Here is a 17,552-nt window from a genome sequence, read left to right on the forward strand (position 1 = left end):
GGTTCTGCAGATACTGATGGATGAACTGCAGTTGGTTCACACTGAGACACTGCACTCCTGGAGGAGGGGATAAGTGCTGAAGGTGGGAATGTGGGTGGCTTTATCCCGGAGAATTGTGGTGAGTGCTCACCAGGCAACTGCAGAGTATTCTGTCACAATCCTGCCCCCTGCCTGGCGAATGATGGAAAGGCTTTAGGACAGTGGTCCCCAACCACCGGGCCGTGGACTGGTACCAGGCCACAAAGCATGCGCTACCGGGCCGCGAGGAAACGATATGATTTGGCGATATAAAATGATATGAGTCAGTTGCACCTTTTCTCATTCCCTGTCATGCCCACTGTTGAACTTGAACGCACGTGAGGTCATTACCTGCGCGTCATCTATGTCAGCGCAGGAAGAAGATCAACTCCTCGAGCTTGCAAATGACGGTGGGCTGAAAAGTATGTTTGACATAACATCTCTGCCGGCATTCTGGATCAAAGTCAAGGCTGAATATCCTGAGATAGCCACGAAAGCATTGAAAACGTTGCTTCCATTTCCAACATCATATCGCTGCGAAGCGGAGTTTTCTGCAATGAATGCAAAGAAAACTAAATTGCAGAATAGACTGGACATAAGGAACCCTCTTCGAGTATCGCTGTCTCCCATCACCCCTCGATGGGACCATCTTGTTGCAGGAAAACAAGCCCAGGGCTCCCACTGATTCAGTCATGAGGTTGCCCTGGGAGACAAGGTGAAGGAGAACCCTGAGTGATTCTACAGATATGTTAAGAGCAAAAAGATTGCAAGGGACAAACTTGGTCCTCTGGAAGATCATGAGTGGAGCCAAAAGAGATGGGGGAAATCTTAAATGGATTCTTTTGCATCTGTATATACTCAGGAGATGGACACAGAGTCTATGGAAGTGAGGCAACGATGCATTGACTTCATGGCCTCTGTGCAAATCATGATTTTATATATTCATACGGGGAAAATATGTGCTGTGTGTTTAATATTAAATTTGTTAGATAAACCCTCTTAGAAATGAAATTGAGTGTATTAGCCACTTAGAAGTGACTTAGTTGACTTATCACTTATATTCCTGTCGTGATTAACACCACCCCCACCCCAACCGGTTGGCAAGAATATTGTCAGTATTAAACCAGTCCGCGGTGCAAAAAAGGTTGGGGACCCCTGCTTTAGGATGTTATGTCTCCAATAAATCCATTGGCATCATTATTGCAGTTCAAACTCAGTATGCCTTCAATCCACCAGCAAAGCTACCCAAGTTACCAGTGAACACAGAGAACCAGCATTTGTTCTAACACCCAGAATGACCATCATTATAACATTAGATCCAGTGCATCATTATTACATGTGATACACAAACAGGGCACCTTCATCACAGCACCATGGGTCCTATCATTACAACCACGACAGCCACCAGTTCAGAATTCCCATGAAGCATTGCATGAACTAAAAGTGGAAGTATGGGAAAACACAAGCAAAAGAATATTAAAATCAACAGAGTCAGAATTGTTGAGAACTATATTCAGAAAAAAATGTCTTCAGAAATACTGTGGGTCTCTTTAAAAATGTTCAGTAGTATCGGCTATTCAAAGGAGAGGAAAAAGATAGCATGCCAGAAAACCCATAGAAATTATTCCTAAATCCACCGTCCTGATTTATTAAAATTATTCTAATGGGAAAAATAATTAGTGAGTGACATAGTGTATATTAGAGTTATATTTTTCAGGACTAGTTTGAAATCTACATTGAAACAATAAAGGTACCAGATGAAATCTGTGTTTGATAGAATAATCAAAGATACCAGGAGAAATGAAAAAGAAATGCAGCTGAATGGGGAAAATTCAGCATTCTCACTGAATGCCAGAACTAAATGTCTCGGCGTTCCCCTTTGACTCTGATCTCCGTGCTCAGTGCTTCAGTGATCAGTGACTTGCTTGCAAGCATCGCCACTCACCGCAGAATCCCTCCAGTTGCCCACACTGTTGTTAGATGCCAAGTCCAACTCAGGCTCATTGTTAAGGAAGTGCAGTACTGGAAAGGTAATTACCCATGTGCTAATGGTAAAATCTCCTGGAGGTGGCCTCCTGTGGAGAAATGTCTTTTCAACACAGCCTTTGTGCACTTTTAGATTTTTAGCTGCCTGTTTGAATTATTAGCAGTTAAAATGCTAACATCTCAAACGATCAATGTTACTAACTAATAGCTCCTATATATAGACCATAGACCTTAACACCATAAAACATTGGAGCAGAATTGGGCTATTCGGCCCATCGAACCTGCTCTGCCATTTCATCATGGCTGATCCATTGCCCTCTCAATACCATTTCCCTGCCTTCTCCATATAACCTTACCTGCCCTGACTAATCAAGAACCTACCCACCTCCGCCTTAAATATACCCAAAGACTTGGCCTCCACAGTCGCCTGTGGCAATAGATTCCACAAACTCACCACTCGCTGGCTAAAGAAATTCCTCCTCATCTCTGTTCTAAATGGACGCCCCTCTATTCCGAGGCTGTGACCTCTGCACTTAAACTCCCCCACTATAGGAAACATCCTCTCCGCATCCACTCTACCTATGCCTTTCAACATTCAAAGGGTTTCAATGAGATCACCCTTCATTCTATGGAGCTCCAGCAAGTAAAAGCCCAGAGCTAGCAATCGCTCCTCATACGATAAGTCTTTCAGTCCCAGAATCATTCTCACAAATTCCTCTGAACCCTCTTCAATGTCAGCATATCCTTTCTTAAATAAAGGGCCCAAAACTGCTCACAGCACTTCAAGTGATGCCTCACCAGTGTTTTGTAAAACCTCACATTACATCCTGCTTTTATATTCTGGTCCTCTCAAAATGAAGCTAACATTGCATTTTCCGCCTTCGCCACCGATTCAACCTACAAATTAAGCTCTAGGGAATCTTGCATGAGGACCCTCAAGCTCTTTTGCACCTCGGATTTCTGTATTTTCTCCCATTTAGAAAATAGTCTATGCTTTTATTCCTTCTAGCTAAGTGCTACTTACTCAGCGGAACATGAGCTACCATCCAATACTCTGGTACCTCATCTGCCACTAACGATGATTTAAATATCCCTGTAATTTCTGCACTTGCCTCCCACAGGGTCTGAAGGACCACTGTGTCAGATTTATCCACCCTAATTTGCCTCAAGACAGCAAACACCTCTTCCTCTGTAATCTGCATAGAGGCCATGAAGTCAATGCATCGTTGCCTCACTTCCATAGACTCTGTGTCCATCTCCTGAGTATATACGGATGCAAAAGAATCCATTTAAGATTTCCCCCATCTCTTTTGGCTCCACTCATGATCTTCCAGAGGACCAAGTTTGTCCCTTGCAATCTTTTTGCTCTTAACATATCTGTAGAATCACTCAGGGTTCTCCTTCACCTTGTCTGCCAGGGCAACCTCATGCCTTCTTTTAGCCCTCCTGATTTCTTTCTTAATTGCTCTCAACTGGATCTGTGGACAGGTCTGGCCTACCTGGGAAGTTTAAAGCCTGGGTGTATCAGCATGGCATTCTTTCCAGGATCCTGTGGCCCCTCCTCGTCTATGCAGTTCCGATCTCGACAGTCGAAACCTTAGAGAAGAGGGTTAGCAACCACCTCAGGAGATGGCTGGGGCTGTCAAAGAGCCTGAGCAGCATCGCACTCTATGGACACCACAACAAACTGCAACTGCCCTTCAAATCCTTGGAGGAGGAATTCAAGGTAACAAGAGCCAGAGAAGTGCTACAGTATAGGGACTCAAGTGACCCTCAGGTGGCTAGAGCAGGGATCCAAGTAAGTACTGGCAGGAAGTGGAGGGCAGAGGAAGCTGTTCAGGAGGCAGAGGCGAGGCTGCGTCACAGGAGGCTGGTGGGAGTGGTCACACAAAGCCGAGCTGGGCTAGGATCCTTTCCAACTCCCGAAATGGACACCAGAGGGAAGGAAAGGCGTTGTCTAGTTCAGGAGGAGGTGAGAGCAGTAGTGGAGGAAACAAGAACCTGCAAGGCGGTGGGAATGAAGCAACAGGGAGCTTGGACAAGATGGGAGAATGCAGTTGAGAGGAAAGTGACCTGGGCTGATCTTCGGAAAGCCAAACCACACCACATCCAATTTCTCATCCAGGCAGTGTATCATGTGCTTCCAAGCCCATCAAACCTGCACACATGGGGCAAGGCAGAGTCATCTGCGTGCCCACTGTGCTCCAAGTGAGGAACCCTGGATCACATCCTCAGCGGCTGTGCAAGGGCACTTGGTGAGGGACGGTACTGATGGAGGCATGATCAGGTCCTGAAGACCATCGCTGAAGCTGTCAGTGCAGGAGTTGAGTGGGCGAAGCGGTCCCGACCCTCCAAGCAGACCATTGCCTTTGTCAGAGCTGGGGAGCTGCCAATACCCACCAAAAGAACATCTGCAGGCATTCTGACCTCTGCAAGGGACTGGCAGCTGTTGGTGGACCTCGAAGGGCAGCTGAAGTTCCCCAACCATTTTGCAGCCACCACCCTGCGACCAGGCATTGTCCTAGTGTCTGAGTCTACTAAGCAAGTGGTGCTACTGGAGCTGACAGTCCCATGGGAAGATCACTTGGAAGAGGCCTTTGAAAGGAAGCTCTCCAAGTACGCAGGACTGGTCAGCAACTGTCAGCAGGCTGGATGGAGAGCGAGGTGTCTCCCAGTGGAGGTTGGTTGTAGGGGATTCGTAGCCCATTCTTTAGTTAGAGCCTTCAGCATTTTGGGCATCGAGGGAGAGAGGAAGAGGAGAGCCATCCGCAGTACCACCGATGCAGCAGAGAGGGCCTCAAGATGGCTGTGGCTCAAAAGAGGGGAGCCATGGAGTCGGAAGTAGCTAGCCATCTGGACACAAGCTGGGGTCTGATCAGCCCCGGCTGGGTCACCTGGGTGTACGATGTTGAAAGACCCGAAACACCAGGAACATCACTGAAGATATGTTCAGAGGCATCAGTCGATGTATGTACACAGCTCTTGCATTTCTTAAGTACCTCATTTGTTCCCATCTGCCTATATCTGGTATGGGCCTTCTTTTTTTAAACAGGGCCTCCATATCTCTTGAAAATCAGGGTTCCTTTTACCTGTTACTTTAAACTTTTATTCTGACGGGCAGGGCACATACAAGTCTTGTACTCTCAAAAGTTCACTTTTGAAGGCCTCCCACTTAGCAAGTATACCTTTGCCAGAAAACAGTTTGTCCTAATCCACACTTGCCTGATTATTTCTAATACCATCAAAATTGGTCTTTCTTTAATTTAGGATCTCAACCAGACATATCTCTTTCCATGTTTACTTCGAACCTAATGGAATTAAGATCACTAGATTCTACATAGATTTGGTCTACATGACACAATTATTAAAACTACACAGGCACTATATGACAATCCTACTGCCAGGATTAAAATCAATGGATATTTATCTAATAGTTTTACCCTAGAAAGGGGCACGAGACAGGGTTGTGCATGGTCACCGCTACTCTTCACATTATATTTGGAACCATTAGCTCAATACATCAGACAAATTGAAGATATCAGGGGAATTGCTATTAAAGGGGCAGAGCATAAATTGGCCTGTTACGCAGATGACATTTTGATCTATCTAGGGCAACCAACATACTCTTTACCTAAATTGATGCAATCCTTAGAACAATATGGACAATTATCAGGATACAAGATCAACATAGATAAAACCCAACTACTTTCATATAACTATAGACCACCAAGAGAAATTGAAAGTAGATATCCTTGGGCATGGCAAACAGAGTCCGTCAAATATTTGGGGATCATTATGCCAAAATATTTGGCAAAATTATCAGAATGCAATTGTCAGCCTATATATAAAAAAATTAAGGAAGATGTAACAAGATGGAACCTTTTCTTGGTCTCAGTTCAAGGATTGAATCTATTAAAATGAATATACTGCCCAGACTACTATATCTCTTTCAGACCCTACCAATAGAGATTAAGCAAAATCAATTCAGTGAATGGAACAAGATATCAAGATGTACATGGCAAGGTAAAAGGCCTAGGGTTCGTCTCAAAACTTTGCAATTAGCCAAGGAAAAGGGGGGATGGGGCCTACCTTCTCTTAGAGATGATTATCTTGCAGCACAGTTGAGAGCTGTGATATGCTGGTGCAACCCATCATATGACACTCAATGGAAAAACATTGAGGAGAGGATACTTTCCATCCATTTTAATACTGCTACTTATCTATTTAATACTGTTTTTCTTTTACTGTCTTGTTTTTATCTACCGCTTTATTTAATTGCCTGAGAGGAAGCCAAACAGAGTTTCATTGTACCTACGTATAACGACAATAAAGATCATTCAATTCAATTCAGTTCAATCCCCGTACAAGCAATTTTGGCTGATAACAGCCTACAAAGTTTCATAAATAATATTGTCAATCCATGGGTGAAATCGACTCTTAAAATATGGAAAACTATTATAAAAGAATATAAACTAGAGAGAGACATTGCAATTCTTAAATGGTGTGCATATGACTCGGATTTTACGCCGAATAAACTGGATGCTAGATTTAAGGACTGGACAGCTAAAGGAGTAACAGCTATTTGCAATATAATGAAAGAAAGAACACTGTTCAGTTTTGAAATGCTTAAAGAGAAACACTTATTAGAAAAACAAGACTTTTACTGGTATTTACAGATGCGACAGTATGTTACTAAGATGGTTAAAATGTAACCAAGGCAAGTACATGTCTGATAGAGCTATTTAGAAAAGCATATCATTCAGACAACGGTAGTAGAATCATTTCAAGCGTGTATAAGGGTTTGTCAAATCTTAAAACACATTCGACTTCATACATTAAAACCAAATGGGAGAAGGAAGGAGGGATAATAATATCTGAGGAAGACTGGACAGTAATATGGAGGTATCAATGGAAGTGTACCAGTTCACAGAAATGGAGGGAGTTTGGGTGGAAAAACTTGATAAGATATTTTATTACAGCCTCTCAGAAATCCCATTATGATAGTAACCCCCCTGCTTGCTGGAGAAATTGTGGAAATCAAAATGCAAACCATTATCATATTTTCTGGGAATGCCCTGTTATCAAAGACTATTGGAGTAGGATACATAATGCCCTACAAGGCATCGTTAAATGTGAAATACCCTTAGAGAGTAAGGCCATATATTTAGGGTATATACCTCAAGAATGGTTGAAAAGAGATACATATTTAGTGAATATACTGGTGGCTGGTAAAAAGACCCTTACCAGGAAATGGTTATCTCAGGAGAGCCCAACTTTAAATGTATGGATGGAAATTACAATGGACATTTACAAAATGGAGAAGATAACAGCATCTGTTAATCATAAGTTGGAACAATTTCATTCTTACTGGAAAAATGGTTTAACTACATAACACCTCGTAGGCCTGATTTTATTCTCACAAGTCAATGAATATGTTGTAAAAAAAAATCACTCCCTCCTTGTACATAGTTTTCTTCTTTTGATTGTTCGTTCTTTCCTCTCCTTTCTATAAGCGTATACCTCAGGTAAATATTATGTGGATATTTGTGACAAATATGATTATATGATATACATGTACAGTATCTGAAATACATATTATGGAAATGTTTGTTTGATGATGAAATTCAATAAAAAATAAATTACAAAAGAAAATCAGTGGATTCAAAGTCTTCCCCTACACAAACGTTTGTCGCCTGCCCTGTCTCATTCCCTAAAATAGCAGATGCAGTATCACACGTTCTGTTATTCAGACTTCTATATACTTTTCTGAACACATTTGACAAACTTTATCCCATCTAGTCATTTTACAATATGGGAATCCTAGTCAATATGTGGAAAGTTAAAATCGTCTGCTATATCAACCTTATGTTTTTTTGCAGCAGACTGCAATCTCTCTACAAATTCACTCCTCTAAATCCCTTGGACTATTGGGTGGTCAGTAATATAGCCCCATAACGAGGTCATGCCTTTTTTATTCCTCAGTTCCACCCATAATGCCTCCAGTTTGTCCCGAATGAGCACTACTGTGACGTTTCCCTGACTCATAAAGCCACCCCTCCCTCTTTAATCCCTCCCGCTGTGCCGCGTCTAAAACAACAGAACCAAGGAATATTCAGCTGCCAGTCCTGCCCCTCCGCCAACCCTCACTAACGACTACAATATCGAATTTGTAGGAAGACAAATTAAATATTGGCAAAAACAGAAATAAATGCGTACAATCATTAAGAATAGCTATCAGTAAAAAGTGATTAAATCTTCCTGGATACCTAACCTTTATTATATTTTTACTTATTCAGCGATAGAGCACGGAGCAGACATTTTTGGTCCTTTGGGCCGCACTGCCCGATCAACCCCACGTCCCTGAATAACCTTAACCTTAATCACGAGATAATTCATAGAATTCATAGAATAGTACAGCACAGTACAGGCCCTTCGGCCCACAATGTTGTGCCAACCCTCAAACCCTGCCTCCCATATAAGCCCCCACCTTAGATTCCTCCATATACCTGTCTAGTAGTCTCTTAAACTTCACTAGTGTATCTGCCTCCACCACTGACTCAGGCAGTGCATTCCACGCACCAACCACTCTTTGAGTAAAAAAAGCTTCCTCTAATATCCCCCTTGAACTTCCCACCCCTTACCTTAAAGCCATGTCCTCTTGTATTGAGCAGTGGTGCCCTGGGGAAGAGGCGCTGGCTATCTACTCTATCTATTCCTCTTATTATCTTGTACACCTCTATCATGTCTCCTCTCATCCTCCTTCTCTCCAAAGAGTAAAGCTCTAGCTCCCTTAATCTCTGATCATAATGCATAATTTCTAAACCAGGCAGCATCCTGGCAAATCTCCTCTGTACCCTTTCCAATGCTTCCACATCCTTCCTATAGTGAGGTGACCAGAACTGGACACAATACGCCAAGTGTGGCCTAACCAGAGTTTTATAGAGCTGCATCATTACATCACGACTCTTAAACTCTATCCCTCGACTTATGAAAGCTAACACCCCATAAGCTTTCTTAACTACCCTATCCACCTATGAGGCAACTTTCAGGGATCTGTGGACATGTACCCTGAGATCCCTCTGCTCCTCCACACTACCAAGTATCCTGCCATTTACTTTGTACTCTGCCTTGGAGTTTGTCCTTCCAAAGTGTACCACCTCACACTTCTCCGGGTTGAACTCCATCTGCCACTTCTCAGCCCACTTCTGTATCCTATCGATGTCTCTCTGCAATCTTTGACAATCCTCTGCACTACCTACAACACCACCAACCTTTGTGTCGTCTGCAAACTTGCCAACCCACCCTTCTACCCCCACATCCAGGTCGTTAACAAAAATCACGAAAAGTAGAGGTCCCAGAACAGATCCTAGTGGGACACCACTTGTCACAATCCTCCAATCTGAATGTACTCCCTCCACCACCACCCTCTGCCTTCTGCAGGCAAGCCAATTCTGAATCCACCTGACCAAACTTTCCTGGATCCCATGCCTTCTAACTTTCTGAATAAGCCTACCTGTGTGGAACCTTCTGTTCCCTCTAAGCTGTGTGGGTCTGTGGCTGCTCAGTAACCATGCTCTCACGTACGTAGGAGTTGTTACCGCGCCGCTGGAATTTTCTTTTATGTAGTGTTAATGTAAAATGCAGCACAGTTTTCAGGCCGTGCAAAAATTTCCTGTTGAGAGCAATGGTTGGTATGTACAGCTGTAAAAAAAATAGAGGGAATGTTGCTTACAATGACCAATTAACCTAACCAGTACGTCATTGGAGGAAACCAGAGCACCTGGGGAAAACCCATGCATTCCACAGGGAGGACGTACACCGACTCCTCACAGAACAGTACCAGAATGCAACTCCAAACTCTGGAACGCTCCGAGCTGTAATAGCGTTGTGCTAACCACTACTCTATCGTGACTCCCATATCTTTTGAAACAGACAGAAAATTGGAAAAGAGGGTGAGGAAGCCCTGGGAGAGAGAATGGGCAGTTGAGAAGAAGCAGCTCAGCTCAAGAAAACAGGATGTGGAATTGGTTGATGGTGCTGGAAAACAACAAGAGGCAGAAAGCGCAGGGAGATGTCTGTAGGCCTGCCGACAGCAATGGCAATGTGCGGGACAGAGTAACTCAGGAAGGTAGAGGATGAAAGAAGGATGATACTTATCTGCATACAGATGAGGCGATCCAAACGAATGTCGAGGATGAACTCATGGTGTGTGTAAAACACGGTTTTCTAAATCAATATGTTCAGGAACAGATCAGGAAATGTACTGGTCTACATCTAGTGCTGTGCAGTGAGATAGGATAATTGATAATCTGGTATTTCAGAGAACAGCATGGTGGAATTTCATAGTCATAGTCATAGTCATAGTCATACTCATACTCATACTTTATTGATCCCGGGGGAAATCAGTTTTTGTTACAGTTGCACCATAAATAATAAATAGTAATAAAACCATAAATAGTTAAATAGTAATATGTAAATTATGCCAGGAAATAAGTCCAGGACCAGCCTATTGGCTCAGGGTGTCTGACCCTCCAAGGGAGGAGTTGTAAAGTTTGATGGCCACAGGCAGGAATGACTTCCTATGACGCTCTGTGTTGCATCTCGGTGGAATGAGTCTCTGGCTGAATGTACTCCTGTGCCCAACCAGTACATTACAAAGCTTGAAAGTAATTAGCTCAATCTGAATTCATCTAAACAAAACAATGAATAATCCATGGATATAATTGTGCAAATAACTCAGATAAACTTTCCCTCTGTACAATTCATAAATATACAATATTTTTCCTGCTTGGATGGTGCATGCATATACTTTCACTGTATAAGTGGTCCAAGGATTTATTTATTGTTTAAATGCTGCTTGAATATATTTTGTGTCAATATTTTGTCTTATAAATGACCAAAAGAGAGATTTTCTGTATAAATGATACATGGATATATTTTCTCCGTAAAACAGTTTCTTGGATATATTGTCTTGATATTATTGTCTGTAGACACAATTGTCTGTGTACATGCTGCAAAGATATGTTTTCAGTTACAAGTGGAGATCAAGATAATTTATATGTAAATGGGTCAAGTACTTACTTCCTCTGTGTAAGTTGTGTATGGATATAGTTTATCTTTGTCAACGCTATATGTATTTGGACTCCATTTGAATTCTCCATGGATAAATTTATGTAGTGATCCGTGGATTTACAGTATATCTGAGCAAATAGAGTTTGAATTTGTTTCCTGTGTAGGTTGGCACGTGTTTTCGATGTGAGCTGTCCATAATTCATTTTCTGTGAAATGGTACAGGGTATGTTCTCTCTCCGTAAATGGCCTTTACCTCATTTCCCCTCAGCACTGCAAATTTCCTCCTTTCAGTTACTCACCTAGCTTGCTTTTGAACGTTGCAGCTAAGTCTGCCTCCTCCTCACGCCTGCTGACCACACATTCTTCATAGATTTTTTAAAAATTCTCATCTCCCCCTTGGTTCTTTTGCCAAGCATCTTCTTTCAGCTGTCCTCTATTCGTTGACACTTCCAACATGAGAACAGTTTCTGTCTATCTCCTCTCTCCCTAACATTTATGATTTCAGATTCCTCTATCAGATCCGCCCCACCAGCTTTATTGCTTCAGATGAACGATACCAGCGTCTCCTGAACTGAACTCCCCCTTCCATGAAATCACCCTGGTACATCTTAGTTGCTCCGTCTCCAAAGCCTTCACACTCTTCCTCGAGTGTGGCACCAGTACTGGCTTCAGTCTTCCAGCTGTGGTGAATCCGAATCCGAATCAGAATAAGACTCTGGTTTAATATCACTGGCATATGTCATGAAATCTGTTGTCTTTGTGGCAGCAGTACAACGCAATGCATAATAATAGAAAAAAATGTGAATTACAGTAAATATAGACATAAAATCATTAAATTAAATATATAGTGCAAAAAATGAAAATAAAAAAGTCTAGAGGTAGTGTTCGTGGGTTCAATGCCATTCAGAAACTGGATGGCAGAGGGGAAGAAGCTGTTCCTGAATCACTGAGTGTGTGCCTTCAGGCTTCTGTACCTCCTACCTGATGGTAGCAATGAGAACAAGGCATGACCTGGCTGATGGGGGTCCTTAATGATGGATGCTGACTTTTTGAGACATGATATCGCTCCTTGAAGATGTCCTGGATACTACGGAGGCTAGTGCCCATGATGGAGCTGACTGAGTTTACAACTCACTGCAGCTCATTTCGATCCTGTGTAGTAGACCCCCCACCCTGCCCATACCAGATGGTGATACAGCCAGTTAGAATGCTCTCCACAGTATGTCTGTAGAAACTTGTGAGTGTCTTTGGTGACATACCAAATCTCCTCAAACTCCTAATGAAATATAGGTGCCTTCTTTGTAGCTGCATTGATATGTTGGGTCCAGGATAGATCCTCAGAGATACTGACACCCAGGAACTCCAGATCCTCAATGAGGATTGCTGGATCAATAGTTTTATAAAATATTTGAGGAGTTCATCAGAATCAAGTTTATTAATTCCTGAGTCTCCTAAGCTCTGGAACCTGGGCCTTAGCACTCAGATCTGCAGCTGGATCTTCAACTTCCTCACAGACAGGACCCAGGCTGTAAAAATAAGGGACAAGCTCTCCTCTACAATCACTCTGAGCACCGGTGCCCCACAAGACTGTGTACGCAGCCCCCTGCTGTACTCACTGTACACCCATGATTGTGTAGCCAAGTTTCCATCAAACTCAATATATAAGTTTGCTGATGACACAACAATTGTAGGCCGTATCTCGGGTAATGATGAGTTTGAGTACAGAGAGGAAATTAAGAACCTGGTGGCATGGTGCAAAGACAATAACCTATCCCTCAACGTCAGCAAGACAAAGGAATTGGTTGTTCACTTCAGAAGGAGTAGCGGACCGCACGACCCAATTTCCATCGGTGGTGCGCAAGTGGAACAGGTCAAAAGCTTTAAGTTCCTCGGGGTCAATATCACAAATGACCTGACTTGGTCCAGCCAAGCAGAGTCCACTGCCAAGAAGGCCCACCAGCGCCTTTACTTCCTGAGAAAGCTAAAGAAATTTGGCCTGTCCCCTAAAACCCTCACTATTTTTTATAGAAGCACTGTAGAAAGCATTCTTCTAGGGTGCATCACAACCTGGTATTGTCCTGTTCAAGTCCGAAAGAAGCTGCAGAAGATCGTGAACACGGTGCAGCACATCACACAAACCAATCTTCCGTCCTTGGACTCACTTTACACCGCACGCTGTCGGAGCAGTGCTGCCAGGATAATCAAGGACATGACCCACCCAGCCAACACACGTTTCGTCCCTCTTCCCTCCAGGAGAAGGCTCAGGAGCTTGAAGACTCATACGGCCAGATTTGGGAACAGCTTCTTTCCAACTGTGATAAGACTGCTGAACGGATCCTGACCCGGATCTGGGCCGTACCCTCCAAATATCCAGACCTGCCTCTCGGTTTTTTTGCACTACCTTACTTCCCATTTTTCTATTTTCTATTTATGATTTATAATTTAAATTTTTAATATTTACTAATTTAACTATTTTAAAGCACAGAATCAAATATAGCTGTGTTGATTGTACGTTCTAGTACCAATTGTTTGACGACAATAAAGTATAAAGTATAAAAGTATTATCATTGGTATACGTCGTGAAATTTGTTGTTATGCAGTAGCAGTACGTTACAAAGCATAATAAAACTGTGAATTACAATAAGTGTGTGTGTATATGATATGTATATTTAAAAGTTGAATTAAATAAGTAGTGAGTCACTTATTTTAAATGCCTTAAAATGATGGCTGTAGCTGTGGATTTCAGCTTAGCAGCTTCCACAAGTTGCCTTCTAAAGGCACCACCAGAAGTTGCAAAACCACGGCCACTCATCAGTTAATCCCTGAGTATCTTGCTCTTACATGCTTCGTAAAGATTCTGTTTGGTTTTATATGAACTGGCACGCAACTCCTCAGATCTCCCAGTTCTTGTACCCTTTCTGGAGATTGTACCCTTGGGTTGTGTTGCCTCTCCTCATCGTTCTTCGCAAAATGCTCATTCCACAGCCTGTCTGTATGTCCTTGATGGTTTTTATTATCTTCCCCACAGTTCACTACAAATCCAAGTAGTACCTGCTGCAAATCTGTACATTGTGTCCTACACACCCACGACAAAGACAAGCAGTGGCCCCATCACCAACCCCTGCAGAACTCTATGCTAACCTTTCCTCCAGCTTAGAAAACAATTTCTCACCACTAATCAGTTTCCTGATATTTAACCAATTTTCTGAGCGTTTTGCTCCGACCTCTATTATTCTGTGGCCTTCACTTTTGATGAATGCTTATCATTGGTTATATAATTACATACCTTTTCAAAGTCCCCATGTAGTACACCAACTTTCCTTCATCAGACCTCTCTTATTGCAAGCTGGTTATGATTTCCTTTTAATAAATCCATGCACACTTTCTCCAATCAGTCTATATTTGTATAAGTGACTATTAATTCAGCTCCTGGTTATTTCTCGATCTTTCCCCACTACCAAGGTTAAACTGACTGATCACCAGTCACTGGGTTTACCACTGCATTCTTTTTGTGAGCATGGTGTAATATTTACTGTTTTCTGGTCTTTAGGCACCATTCCAGATCTCCAGGTATTTGGAAGTTTATGTCCAGGACCTCTGTATTTTCCTCACCAACTTCACAAGCAAGCTGGAATGCCTCTCATTGGACCAGATGACTTATCCACTGTAAGTGCACCAAGCTCTTCCCGTGCCCCTCTTTACCAATAACAATCCCATCCAGAATCTTCTGTTGCTTAAAATCCAACAACATCTTCTTCCTTCATCAAATGTAATGGAAAAACTTAATTTAATACCGAACCACGCTCTCTGCCTCCATTTTGGTTTCTGATCAGCTCTTCCCATTTCACAATGCTGTGGAACATCTTTGGATTCTTGTTTTATGTTTTCTGCCACCCTCTGTCATTTGTCTTTCTCATTTCCTTTGCTTTTAATTCCCTCACAAGCCTTTCTGTGTGCATGAAACACACTGCCGGGGGTGGTGGTCGGGGCAGTAACGTCCTCTAAGGGCTGATATTTAAGAGGTGCTTAGATGGCTCACGGACGAAATACAAATTGCGGGCTATGTGGGAAGGGAGGTTTAGATTGACCTTGGAGTAGATTAAAAGGTTGGCACAACATCACGGGCCAAATGGCTTATACTGTTCCATGTTCTGTCTTTCCCTCACCTGTGTTAATGACATGTGATTATTCCTAAGCTCCTTTTTCCAGTTCAACTTCTGTCCGTTTGGGTTTCCATGGAGCTCTAACCATAGTTCCCTCCCCTTCTCCCTCACGTTAAATACCCGAGCCAGCTCCATCTTTCATTCACAAAGTGCTGGAGGAACTCAGCAGGTCAAGCAGCATATTTCCCTATGGAGGGAAATGAACAGTTGACATTTTGGACTGAGACCTTTCATCGGGATCTCCGGCACTTTGTGTGAGTTCTTCAAGATCTCCAGCAACTGCAAAATCTTTTGAGTCTCCACCTCACAGTCTGTTGTTGTTCAGTTCGCTTTGCTTGCCAATCTTTGATTTCAGTTTATCTCAGCCATATTGGCCCTTCATCCAATAACTGCTCTTACCTGGGACAGCCTATCCTTTACCATTGCTAAACCCTATGATATTGTCTCCCATTCGGTCTTGTTCAACCATACATTTCAAAACCCAAATCCAGCAGTGGGCTTATTGGGTGAGACACATACAGTACCTGTACACCCTTCATCCTCTGATGTTTAGGCGCCTGGCCCACACCTGTGCCAACTGGAAAACATCTCCTGCCTAATGTCACCTTCCAGATCTGTTAAACTGTAGATCTTGGTCCCAGCACACATCCACAGACTCTTTAAACGTGATGGAGTTCCTGCCTCCACCAACTCCTTTTCAGGCATGGAATACCATCATGTCACACCTTCAACTGACAGTTCTATTTCCCTTATCTCCCCTCTGATCTTTCTACTACTTTTAATCTCTGCTCTGACTTTTTTTCCCAGGAAATAGGACTGTTCCATTTACTCTATCCAGGCCCATCAGGTAGAGACTTGAATTGTCTCCAATAAGTCTCCCCTGTCCAAAGGAAGACAAGACTATCCAATCCAGCCTTTCCTCTCAGATGGAATTCTTCAGTGCTATCAGCATCCACGTGTTTGCACCCTGTCTTGTGCAATGACATCTTTCCTGTAATTTATTGACATCAAAATCTCTCTGTTCCTCCAACCAACCAATATTCATTCAGTTATTGAACATTCCCATACACAGTTGGACCTCTCCAAATGCGCTGTCCATGCATTAATAATTGCTATATTAACTAATAAATATAATCACAGTAATTAATAGAACATAGAACAGTACAACACAGGAACAGACCCTTCCATCACAATTTTGTGGCAAACCAATGCCACAATGCTGTGTCAAACCAATTAAATCAGTAGTCAAATGGCCAACTAATCTGATCCCTCTGCCTACACAATGTCCATATCCCTCCATTTTCTTCACATTCATGTGCCTAGCCAAATATCTCATGAAAGTCTCTAAGTTATCTGCCTCTAACACTGCCCAGAATAGTGCATGCCACCTTCATTATAATGTTCTATTTGCCGAATTTCTATCCCGTTGATTGGACCATCTCTTCTCCCTGTCGCTTTCCTCCACTACTCAATCACATCCTTGACTTTTCAATCTAAGCCATTAATGAATGCTGGAAGTATCCATTTGCTGTGTATTGAGTAGGGTGACAGGTGTAAAGGGTTGGTAGGGAGGGAGTGGAATAACTTATTAATAATTTATAAATGATATGTTTATAATCTATAAATTCAGAATTGAATCACACATTCATACCTTTTATCAATGTCCCAAACACCTCCATCACTATCCCTGGGTGTGTCCTGCCCCAGTAAGGATGGTGCACAGTGGTGCACTGTCAGGAAGCCCTGGCCCAGGAAGTCCTCGATGTTAACTCTGGACTTCATGAAGTCTCGTAGCATCAGGTCAAACACGGACGAGGACACCTAGAAAACCAACAAAAGCTTCACAGCTTCAAAAATGCCGGTCTAGCCCTAACATGTCCTCAACTCAAGATGGGGTCCTGAATTGAAAGCAAACAGTTCCTGGTCCCTGTGGGTGAGGGTGGTGTAGTGTTCGGTGTATCGGAGAGGAGGGGCAGCAACTGAAGGGATAGAATTGATTCAGGGGAATGGTCCCTTGGAAGACTATTACTTCAGAGTTCAATGGGAATACGTTTTGAATTTAGTCTGAGTGTTTTCATGGTTCTCAGGAAATTAAATGACATTTGGTTTGTCAACAGAATAATTAGTTATCAAAAGTTTACTGACATGCCACTCTGTAAGTTCCACAGCGGTGTTGCAATGGTAAGGACATGGAACACAGACCAGTACAGCACAGTGTAGACCCTTTGGTCATGATGATGTGCTGACATTTTAACCTACTCCAAGATCGATCTAACCCTTCCCTCCCATATAGCCCTCCATTTTTCTTTCATC

This window comes from Mobula hypostoma, chromosome 18 (assembly GCF_963921235.1).
Source record: "Mobula hypostoma chromosome 18, sMobHyp1.1, whole genome shotgun sequence".
Classification (NCBI taxonomy): Eukaryota; Metazoa; Chordata; class Chondrichthyes; order Myliobatiformes; family Myliobatidae; genus Mobula; species Mobula hypostoma.